The following is a 12358-nucleotide window of genomic DNA, read 5'->3' on the forward strand; positions in this document are numbered from 1 at the left end:
CTATAGCATTCAAGGAGTCATATGCCACAAATGATTTATGTTGTGTTGAACACTATTGCGATCTTCGAAGCAAATTTGAAGCATGTTTCCACCAGCTTCAGAGAATTCTGGGGACTGTAGTTTGTTAAGGGTTATTGGGGATTGTAGGTACGGTGCCCAGAATTATTTGGAGAGGAAAGTGTACAGTGGTACCTCGGGTTACATACGCTTCAGGTTACAGACTCCGCTAACCCAGAAATAGTACCTGGGTTAAGAACTTTACTTCAGGATGAGAACAGAAATCGTGCTCTGGCGGCGCAGCAGCAGCAGGAGGCCCCCATTAGCTAAAGTGGTGCTTCAGGTTAAGAACAGTTTCAGGTTAAGAGCAGACCTCCGAAATGAATTAAGTTCTTAACCAGAGGTACCACTGTATTTCAAATGTGCTTTAAAGGTGCAGTGTCAAACTGTAATAAACACATCAACTGGGGCAAGAATCATATTGATGTACATGGCACTTTGTAGCTCAAGTGCTCGTATGTGTGTGTGTGTGTTTGTGCGCGCGCGCACACACACACACACACACCATGCACACCACACACACCACACACACCACACAGCTTGCCCCAAAGCACTTACAACTAATGATCCACTTCCAGTCACATATTAGTTTTGCCCCACCATCGCCAAATTGGGAAGCTCAGTTGTAGAACATGAGACTCTTAATGTCCAGGCTATGAGTTTGAGCCCCACGTCGGGTAAAAAGTTCCTGCATTGCAGGGGGTTGAACTAAATGACCCTCGTAGTTCCTTTTCCAACTCTACAATTCTATGATTCCATTCCTGTCTGCGTCAAAAGATGCAGCCACCTTCCACACAGGAATCTCCCTCTTTCTTTCTCTCTCTCTCTCGTTGTATCAGTAAGTGGGGAGAGAAAAGGTTAGCAAGAAGAGCAAGGCAAACCGAAGAAAAGGACTGGGAGAAGACGTGCTTACTCACACTTAGACTGGATGTGTTATGTACTGAAGTTCTCACCCTGGGCCAGCAGAGGGATACTGTAGATAGTTATGCAAATAAGGGATCAAAAGTGATGTTCATTGATTGGATAGTTTTAGAAAATTGTTACAGTTACGTTGTACTGGAGCTCTATATAAGCAGGCTGACAGAAGCCTTCAGTTCAGTTCTGTCCTGGCCTGTGAATAAACAAGAGCTGTTTGAAGAATCGCTGTGTCGTCTGATATGTTCACCCACAGCTTAACAGGATGCATATGCACCTTACATTTAAAGCACATTTAAAACATATCCCCCCCCCCCAAGAATCCTGGGAATTATAGCTTGTTCAGTGTGCTGGGAATTGTAGCTCCGTGAGGGATAAACTATATTCCCCATGAGTCTTGCAGGGGTGTGCTTCAAAAATATGGTGTGTGTGTGTGCAGCTCTTATCTATGTTAAAGGGGGGATGAAGGCTGGATAGGGAGGGGCGGTTAGGAAAAATGTGAACTTTGAGATGGAATTTAGAGGAAGGAATAAAACGTATTACCTTATGCTGGTTGTGATGAATTACTCTGCATCCATTTTCGATGGTTTAATAGTTTCTTCTCCACATATAGTGGAAAATTGAGGGGTGTTCTTTAGAAGAAAACTCACATTTAATTAAAATGTTGCTTTTAAGCCAGATTCACTTTTCTGATACCGTCTAGGGCAGCTGGGACACCTGTTATTAAAGCAGAAACCTCGCTCTGCCATTCTGTAATTGATTCTGCCAGAAGCTTCCAGCAAAACCCGAAGTTTTCTTGGCTACTTCCCTCAATTCTACTTCTCCCTCACACATTTGGCTGCTAGGCCTTGAATCGTTGTCTAACAGCAGTTCTTCAAGACCTTATTCTCACGATTCATGTTCACTGTGGCATCAAAACATGGCTTGCCTCCTCCACGGATGTTTTGAAACACCTCACAACCTGCCTCAAACACAAAGCCTTTTCAACCATTTCCAGCTATGACTGATTGTTTAATAATCAGATGGTGTACATTAGGTTACACACTGCCTGGCTCACATTTTCTTTTCCAGCGTCTTTTATCACCCTGCTAGGTAAACCCAGTTTTGTTTGCCACACATTGTCTTCTACCCTAATAGCAGAGACTCCCCTCGCCTCACGACCTTCCCCAAGCGCAATATACTAGACAGCTGTTGCTTGCAGTTGCTGATCCCAGTCCTCCTCTGCCGCATGTGTGTTTGGTGCTTCTGTCACAGAGGCTTAGCTCACCAAAAACAGATGATCATGGAAGTGACCTCAAACGTCATCTAGCCCAACCCATCTATTCATGGCTACAGCATTCTTTTTGCAACCCCACCACTTTACAAGCAAGTGGCTGCATTGCTTCAGGCTTCAGGTGGGAGATCACTCTTTCTCAACAGGTAAATCAGGTGGTCAGTTAAAGGTAAAGGGACCCCTGACCATTAGGTCCAGTCGTGGCCGACTCTGGGGTTGCGGCGCTCATCTCGCTTTATTGGCAAAGGGAGCCGGCGTACAGCTTCCAGGTCATGTGGCCAGCATGACTAAGCCGCTTCTAGCAAACCAGAGAGGTGCACGGAAATGCCGTTTACCTTCCCGCCAGAGTGGTACCTATTTATCTACTTGCACTTTGACGTGCTTTCAAACTGCTAGGTGGGCAGGAGCAGGGACCGAGCAACGGGAGCTCACATATTGTCAAAAAAGTGGGTGTGCACTGCCAAAAGAAAGGAGGGGAGAATATTAAGAAAAACACGTGGTTTTAAAAGAATATACAGGAGCAAATTCAGAAATTGCTGCGATTAAAATAGAAATACATCTCACCAAAGTGGGGAAGACATCAGGGGACTTGTGTGCCTGCTAAGTCTGACGTCCACGTACTCATGACTGTTGAGGGGCAACTTCAAGGCTCCTTGCTCTCCCTTTTTATGTTTCTTATCTTTAAGCCAGACTTGGACTGGGCAGTTGTCAAATAGAGGACACCTTCAAACAGAGAACTGACTTCTGAGAGCCTTTCAAAACAGAGGAGTGTCCTTTGTAAAGCAGGACACACTGGCACCCTATAGGTAGGCAAGCAGATAGATAGATATATGTTCCCTCTCTCTTTCTTTTCCAAATGAGTGTCAGGTGGTGTAGTGAGCAGAAAGCAGTAAAAGGAAGGAGCACAAACCTCATGGTTAATGCATTGTTGGGACATTTATATGCCATTTCTTGCTAAATATTTAAACACTTCACATACATTATCACGTTGTAACCACTGCAATTCCTGAAGTTTATTTTCAATTGACGCCACCCTATGACCCGGTTCACATGCAACGCTAAGCCAAACCATGGCTGTGTGTGAATGAGCAGTCGTGCAAGCTTCTGGAGGGAAGATGGTGGCTGCGATGTTCCTGCTCTGATCTCACCGTTGTCGCAAAATTGTGAGCTAAGCCACAGCTTGGCTTAGCATTATGCCTGAAACTGGTGAAACTGATGTTTTATCTCTCCCAGTCAGGGAAACCAAAAGGTAGTGAGCCACTGAACAAACCTTGGCTACAGGTTGTGGTTTGCCTGGAGTGAGATAAACCACAGACTTCGGTTTAGACGTAACGCCAAGCCAAACCATGGCTTAGCTCACAGCAGCGCAACACCAGCAGGACTGGAGGAGAAGCAAAGTTATGGTTTGGCTTAGTGTTACGTGTGAACTGAGCCTATATCTTACTTCAGCTTTTCTTTTCAGTCTACGGCAAACTTGCGCTCTAGCTAGGCCTACTGTATATTTCATAGGGCCGGCCCACCCATGAGGCAAGGTGAGACAACTGCCTCAGGCAGCAAGATCCACCAAGACAGTAAATCCCAGTGTTGATCTTTCTTCCCCCTACTTTTTCCCTGATGATCTTCCCTCACCATTTCTTCCCTGGTGGGAAGAGAGGTGCCATTCTAGGGTCTGCCTCAGGTGCAACCATGTCTTGAGCAAGCCCTGGCATTTCATACCTCTTTTTCTTTTAAAATTCCAAACTATTGATTTAAATGTCAAGCTGGCACGTGCCTCTTCGTCTTCTACTTCCCTTTGGAAGCTTTTAAGGCTGCCATCACCAATTAACGCTAAGCCATGCTTTTGGCACTACAGTTTAACCTCCCTCTCTTTCGCTGGCTCCTTGTGTCTCATTGGCCCTAAATAATTTGAATGCATATAGTATCTGCTGTAGTTTGTCAGTTTTTATGGCTCAGAAGTTCTCCTTTATGTATGTTATTCATCTTTTCTCCACTAATAAGGTGGCCGAATGTCCTGCTTTCCTGAGGACTTTTTTCTATTTCCACTTTAAAGATGAATCGTCATTACAAGCGGAGCAGGGCCTTGAAGTTGCACCTGGGCAGCAGACTAAGGCGGCTCATAGCAGGTCACCTATGCAGTTTTTCCCACTATGGGGAACTGTAGTGCATCTCTATTTAAATTATAGAAAATTGTTTCTAAATTTACTTCTAGCCATATAAATTAGCAAGCAGCCTCATAGCAGGTCACCTAGTCAAAGTTTTTCCCACCATGGGGAGCTGTAGTGCATCTCTATTTAAATTATAGAAAATTGTTTCTAAATTTACTTCTAGCCATATAAATTAGCACATGCAAATTTTATGCAAATCGGTGCCCTCTTTTTTAGTGATGCATAACTGACCACCCTGCTTGCTAAGCGCATTTCCCTCTACTGACCTAAGGAAATTGGCTTTCCCCTTACTTCAAGATCCTAAGTTCTACACCATTAAATTGGATATAAACTGTACACACATTTTCCCGTCACCCTTTTCTGGTCCTTGCTAAACATGCTCACTTTCTTCATTTCCCCCGCATTTTTCTTGCACAACACATCCCTGATCCTCTTTGCTGCTCTCCTGTGAACTTTGTGTGGTTTGTTGATGTATTTTAAAAGGTAGCACACCAAACTGAATGTTTCTCCCTACTCAGATCTATGTGTAGTGTTAAAATTCCTACTTATACCATTTAAAAATGTGTTAGTCTTTGAGGTGTTACAGGACTCTTTGTTGTTTCCATAAAATGTGTGCATCTTTTCATATTTTTCTCCCTTTGCAAAATTTATTCTACATCTCCTAATCATCGTGGGGAAGGGCAAAGAGGTCCGGGGAGCTAATTGAAATCAAATTCCAATGACCCTTAGAAATTTCATTCAGCCATCTTTATGGGCACCTGATATTTCCTTCATCGTTTCACGCACACTTGCAGCCTTGTCTTCATAGCCATAAGGAACCTGAGGTCTGTGCAGAATATCACAGTCTCATGCAGAACTGTTAAATGCACACAGCCAATCTCTGGTAAAGTGGCATTGTCCCCTTTCTAAAAAACAAACAGGTGACCACAATATTGATGAAAATATTGAAGATGGCCTGGGGCAATCGCTGCCACAAGCTTCACTCACTGCTTCATCTTCCCACGTTACCAGTGAGTCAACTGTTCTTTACAGGTTATGAGCTATCAGCCAACTGCCTAGATTTATCGAGCTTTGTAATATCATGTGAAACTACCTGAAAGGCTTTTTAAAGGTGCTCATTAAATCCACAGTGAGCTACATGCTTAACACAGGCAGTCATCCCAAAGCCTGCCTCAGATACCAACATGTCATAGCTCCCTGTGCCACAGATGCTACTGCACTAAGAGGTACCAATGTGATGATATAACCATCTCTGACTAGGATTCTTCAGAAGCAGAGAGAAACACTTCACCGAAGCAGGAGACCTAGATTTATGGCTCTCACAGCGCAGCAAGAACGAGCCAGAACTGGAGAGTCTTGAAGTGCTTCTAAACTAGCAGCTTTTGGTCTCAACCAGCAACCATGTTCTGCCCACACTATTGGGTGTGCTATAGCCCATGGACAAGTGGCAATACATCTAAGCCATCTTAGCAGCAGCATGTTTATTTTCAAATCAATTTTAAATTTTGCACTCAAGCAGTCTTTCATTTACATGCTGCTGCATAAATATTTTAAAAATGTTTACTTAAAATATAGACTAAAAAGTATTTTGAGTGCAACTTAAATGATTTATTTATTTTTTAAACAACTCTCTAAAATGGTGCTGAATGGAAAGCTAACATGCTTATTTTTTTTATAAAAAATGTCTACATTCGTGCTAAAATGATTTTCCTTTTAAGCGCCATTGATTTTTTAAAAATGTAAGCGAAAAAAATGCTTATGTGCAAATTGAAAGAGTATAAAAAGTAAATCCGATGCTAAATGGAGCTGACCATGTGCTATACTTTCTTTCTTTCTTTGACCTTTAAAAAGAGATGGGAGACTTAGGGTGGTGTTGGAAAACAGCAGTTCCATTATGATGTCATATAAAGGTAAAGGTACCCCGACCATTAGGTCCAGTGGTGACCGACTCTGGGGTTGCGGCGCTCATCTCACTTTATTGGCCGAGGGAGCCGGCGTACAGCTTCCGGGTCATGTGGCCAGCATGACTGAGCCGCTTCTGGCGAACCAGAGCAGTGTATGGAAACGCCGTTTACCTTCCCGCCGGAGCGGTACCTATTTATCTACTTGAACTGGTGTGCTTTCTAACTGCTAGGTTGGCAGGAGCAAGGACTGAGCAACGGGAGCTCACCCCGTCGCAGAGATTCGAACTGCCGACCTTCTGATCACCAAGCCCTAGGCTCTGTGGTTTAACCCACAGCGCCACCCGCGTCCCTATGATGTCATATAGATGCCTCATAAAAAGTGAGTGAACCAAGTGTGGCAATTCCACAGTAAATAGCTAGTGTTGAACCAGCCAATGAACCTGATGCGTCCAGAGCCCAATGTCTCATTACAACAACACCCTTGTTTGAAGCCTTTAAAATGAGGTGTGGATGTGAATTTGAGGCTTACTCCTGTCCTTTCCCTTTCCTTATTAAACATAAAACAAAACAGTAGTGACACAATGTCAAGGGCAGTATGTGGAAAGCCTAAATGACTGTTTCAAAGCAAACTGAGAAAGATCTGCCTAGGGGTAGTGGAGATCAGGTAGGAAACTCGCATTTCCCTTTCTAAATCCTCCTATTGAGACTTTTGAAGTACGGTTGTGAACCAGGCGTGTTTGCTTCAACCCACAATCACTTCTAAACTTACCCTCCCTTTCCATCACTTTCTCCAGCTTCAACCCTCACCAAGCTATTAGTTGACTGAAAATTCAACAATGGTTGGGTTTCGATACTTTGCAATAAAGAATAAAATTGCAATGTTTTATTAACACTTGTGTTTGGTGAAAACAAACAAGTTTTCATGGAAGTGAAACTTTTTTGATAGACCTTTTGCAAGGAAAAAAATCGCGCTAATCAATGCTTTCTTACTATGGGGATACGATTTTAATACTTGATTGCAACTTGTATTCTGCTGATCTGGAATGTTTCAGAAATAAAGAAATCTATTTCAGCAAAAAACAACACAGAGCTGTCCACCCCACTGCTACATGTGTCTGTCTGTTGGAGTGATTGGACAGTGACTATTATCTTAGAATGAGCCTAACCCATCTCTCTCCCATTTCTCCCTACTCTCCTGTCTGACAGCAGAGCCACCAGCAGTGCTACAGCAAGAACTCACTTAATGGAGGTAGCATTAGGTACCCATGACAGCCAACGTTCCTCCAGGAATCTGTCCAATCCTTTGGGTTGTTGTTTTTATGCCACCTAACATAGTGGTGTCTCCACATCTTGTGACAATTAATTTCATGAGTTCATCACGAACTCTTCAAAAAATAACTGTAGGAAATTTAACAGAAGGCTGTGAGAATTTTGTGAGTGTGCACGCACGCACACACACACAACTGAGAATCATGTCTTTCAGTCAGATGTTTAATTAATTAACACACTCTTGTTTAATTTTCCTCGCTTCGGTGGAGCAGTGAAATAAGATATGCTTGGTGCCTTTTTCGTTCCTGGATTAACCTTAGCTAGGACCTGAGAAGAGATGCAGACTGCACCTTTTTTACCTTGGTAGCAGAGTAAATGTTTGTCATATATATGAGGCCAACGGTTGAAAGTTACTTTAGCATAGTGGCTAAAGAGATTGAGATAGTAGTCAGACAGAACCTGGTTTGGATCTCTCCTCTGCCTTGACCTCACTCAATGCCACTCCCTCATCCTTCCTACATCTGCAATCTCAAGATAATAATATTGACCTACCATACAGGGAGGGACACGGGTGGCACTGTGGGTTAAACCACAGAGCCTAGGACTTGCCAATCAAAAGGTCGGTGGTTCGAATCCCCGCGACGGGGTGAGCTCCTATTGCACAGTCCCTGCTCCTGCCAACCTAGCAGTTAGAAAGCACAGCAGTTCAAGTAGATAAATAGGTACCGCTCTGGCGGGAAGGTAAACGGCATTTCCATGCGCTGCTCTGGTTCGCCAGAAGTGGCTTAGTCATGCTGGCCACATGACCCGGAAGCTGTATCCTGGCTCCCTTGGCCAATAAAGCGAGATGAGCGCCGCAACCCCAGAGTCGGTCACCACTGGACCTAATGGACAGGGGTCCCTTTACCTTTACCATACAGGCGTGTTGTAAAGATAAGGTCATCTGTGCAAAGCAATAAAAAAATTCCATATAAATGCTAAGCATTATTGGAAGTATTTCAGGGCTCCCAGAATTTCCAGTTAGTGATCCAAGACATGCCTGCCTGCCTGCCTGGTTCAGCAACATTACAAGGTAGCTGGACTGTCGATTAGTCGCTTCAAGTCAGCTCCTTGCATCCTCCCCATTTTCCAGAAATATTTCAAGAGGTAACTTGAAGCTTACAAGGGCTTTCATGAGATCATTTAGTAGCAAAAGGTATGCATGCATAAATCAACAGTTTACCTACTTATGCCAGAACTCCCACCTTTGCTCAGTGCTTCAGATTAAAATAAGGAGCAATTGAGCAGTAACCCAATTCCTGTCATTTACTCATAGCTTCTAGCTGTTGGGAGATTTTAGAAACACCCCCAGCATTAGTTTGTATTCCCTGACTGTCTTGTCTAATAGCTACTGACATTTTTCCCCCCTCCGGGAATTTTTAAATCCTTTTTTTAAAAAAAGAGTTTTATTTTCTGTTCTGTGGCAAATTTGATTCATGGATCAAACTGAGTATTTTGTTTAGACTCTTCTGCCTGCGTCTCTTCAGGTTCTCGGCTGTTTTTGCATTATTGAGCCCAGGTAAAATTAACAGCCGCTCCCCATCAACTTACTTCACAGCATTGATGATTTTCTCGTGTGCTTCTGTTGCACCGTCTTCCTGTCATCTGGCTCAAGGAGCCTCAAGTCTATTATGGAAGCTGTTTCATCTCACTGATCATTTTAGCTGCCTTCCTCTGCTCCTGTCCTCCCCTGCTCTGCAACATCAGGTTGAGCTGTGGGTGGAGGAAGATCAGCCCCGAACAGAGCACTAGAAGTGCAAATACACCTTCGATCCACACGGTGACATTAAAATATGTGCTCTCTTTTTATTGGAATAGTTCTAATACGGACCCTCCCTCCTCCCCCCCCTTCCCCCTCAGCGTGTATTACTTTGCAATTTCCAACACTGAATTTCATCTGCCATTTTATTGCTAAAGTCACCCAGTTGTGTAATGACCTTCCAGAAGACAGCAATCTGCTCTGGACTTTAAAGCTTTGCCAGCTGTAAAATGTTTCCACCTCAGTATCCCTCCCTTCCTTTCTTGAGGTCACTGTTGAATATGTTTAACATCGCTTCTTTGATGCACAGATGCTTGCTCCCACTTTCCTATTTAGCCTTTCAGTGTGATGCTGACCCTGTCATCGTTCTAGTCCTCAGCACAGCACATCTCTCAACACAGGACAGAAAACGCATTCCGGTGCTTGAGGCAGAAAATCCAAATGGTGCCCCCATGGTGATTTAAAACAACAACAACAACAACAACCTAAGTACCTTCAAAAAAATAGTGCTTATGCCAGAACAATATGCTGAAAAAATATGTTTTGAGTTTCCATCTTTTTTTAATAAAAAAACCCCAACAACAACTCATTACTGATTCACAAAAAGATCGTCCCTCTTATTCCGGGATGACTTTGTTTTCTTAAGAGCTTTTGATGAAGGGCTTTGTCAAACGCTTCTGAAAATCCAATTGCACTAAATCAACTGGGTCGCCCTGTTCTACATGCTGCCTGACATCTTCGGAGAATTCGGGTAGATCAGTGAGATGTCACTTTCCCTTATTAATCTCACAGTTGACTGTTCCCTGACATAACAATATTTATCTGAGTCTCGTATGCTTTTGCCTAGGCTCCCAGAATTTCTGTGCATTTTCTTTTTACAGTAAACAGGGTTTTTTTCTCTCCAGCTCAGTCCTGTACATATCTATTCAGAAGTAAAACCCCAAGGCCCTCCCATGAGGAAAGGTGTGGCTCCTGCCTCAAGGTGGCAGATTTCTGCCACCATGATAGTAATGCAGACTGAAGTATAGATCTGAACCACAGGGCACAATCAGCCAGGAAATTCTCCTGTGCAAGACCCTCTGAATGAATAGGAGCTGCACAAGAGAACTCCATGTGCTATGGCACGCTTGGATTAATTTCAATGGATCGCATGCTGGAGAATGTCTGGACTGATTTTGCCATTAGTGTAGCCATTTGGATTTTTTGCATCAGCTGCCAAGATGTCTTAAGGAAGATCCTACTTACTCTAAGCTCAGCCAAAAATCTATACAGACAAATTTTCACTGGTCTCTCCTGGCTTTCAGATGCATGCAAGGATGTTCAATAGTCATACAAATATAACAATGTGGGCAGAAGGAAAACTGGCCCCAGAGCCTAGAGACAGTGGGTGTGATTCTGCACCATTGTTCTGAATCCCACACTGGCCTAGACTTGAGATGAATAGACTGCTACTCTTAATCAGTAGGAGTGGGAGTATCAAAAACCAACTGCTGGTGTGTGTGGCTGAAGATTTGCAGTGATGGATCCTGCTATGTTCTGGAGAAAGGAAAAGGGAATTCAGGGGGGAAGGACGCCTAACAGGGAGCATGATAGAGGTGAACATGATTATGAATGGTGTAGGAGTACATAGGGAACATTATTTCTTTCTCTCAGTGGCAGTGGATTTAGGACAGACCAAAAAAAAAGTAGCTCTTCACATAACACACAATAAATTAGCTTACAGAATTCATTACCAGAACATGCAGAGACAGCTTCTAGCTTAGAGGCTAAAGAAATACTCAAATTCATGGAAGACAGGACTAGCCAAGGCAAGCTAAAGAGACCCTCCATGGCTGGGTACAGTCTACCTCCAGTTGCTAGATGCTGCACAGCTGTATTACATTGTGCCTCACGGTGAGCCTCCCCAGCTACTTTTGGAGACCACAATGGGCTCGAGGGACCCTTGGCCTGAACCAAACAGGCATTTCTTATGTTCGTCTACAGATCTGACACTCTATAGAGGTGGAAAAACTGGGACTAAGAATACTAATGCTGGTGCTGTCCCAAAGTGTGAGTCCCTGCTGTGCTTCAGAGCTGGGCTGTGACTTCATGTTGATGGTGGCTAATGCACTGTTTACAGAAATCCTCCAGCCTTTGCTCGCTGAGGTTGTGAAGCAAAGTCTGGAGCTATCTCACCCTATGATGGTGTTGCTTCTGTTGAAGGCAAGAAGCTGGGGAAGTGTTAGCCTCAAATCTTGCTGGGGAAAGCAGTTCAATGTTCAACAGCTGACCAAGCGAACCTCACTACCACCTACCTGTGGATCAGATGGCCTGGAATCCTAACGTGCCTACGGATGTCAGCAAGCTTTGTTCTTCCACCTCTTGCAACAGCAAAAAGCACAGTCCAGCGCGCGCGCACTTGGGAGAATAAGTGCCATTGAACTGAGCGGGTTGCGTAAACATGCCTAGGGTGGCACTGCAAATCCTGGGAGCCAAATGCATTTTCCTGTGTTTGGGAAGGGGCTGTCCAAGCGCAGCAATGAGGCCCCTCCCAGAGGGGCTGAATTCCCCCCATGGGCATCCACAAGCAGTCTGGAAGATTTCCTCGCATTGTGTTGCTGTGTGTGACGCATTCATTGCTGCCCTGGCTCTGGACTTTTTGCAGGACACCCACCCTGGCCGGTGCACAAGAGGGGCTCAAGTTATCACACTCCTCCCTCCCTGACATTCCTCCTTGCCTTGCTTGGTCACAGTTGTTCTTTGGGCACAACAGGTCTGGGTGCATCATGCATGTCAAGAGCTGCGGGAAGCTGGAGCCAGAGTTGCTCATGGAGCTGGGGCAAGGCTGCTGGATAGGACCAGATGAGGCTGCCAAGTACAAACCCAGAAGGAGCTTGTTTTCCTTCATCAAAGGAAGCATCCTTGATCTGTCTCTCTCGCTCTCATACACACACACACACACACACAGAGCACACTGCACTGAACAGAACATCCCTCT

The 12358-nt window shown here is 44.3% G+C and overlaps 1 protein-coding gene and 1 long non-coding RNA gene across 4 annotated transcripts in view; one reads left to right on the forward strand and one right to left on the reverse strand.

Annotated features, from left to right (window-relative positions):
* LOC308577042 overlaps positions 1–12358 on the forward strand; it is a 130489-nt gene that overhangs the window by 49413 nt on the left and 68718 nt on the right. The gene's annotated exons all lie outside the window — the stretch shown is intronic.
* The window catches only part of PIANP (PILR alpha associated neural protein), a 35821-nt gene that overhangs the window by 22665 nt on the left and 798 nt on the right, over positions 1–12358 (reverse strand). Inside the window, exon 1 of one of the 3 annotated variants that reach the window (XM_081176882.1) lies at positions 11676–12035. The exons of the other annotated variants lie outside the window; for them this stretch is intronic. The gene's annotated coding sequence lies outside the window, so the exon portion shown is untranslated. Of the gene's footprint in view, positions 1–11675; positions 12036–12358 lie in introns of those variants that run through there. 3 annotated transcript variants of the gene reach the window in all.

This window comes from Podarcis bocagei (genome assembly GCF_964188305.1).
Source record: "Podarcis bocagei genome assembly, chromosome: 17".
Taxonomy (NCBI): domain Eukaryota; kingdom Metazoa; phylum Chordata; class Lepidosauria; order Squamata; family Lacertidae; genus Podarcis; species Podarcis bocagei.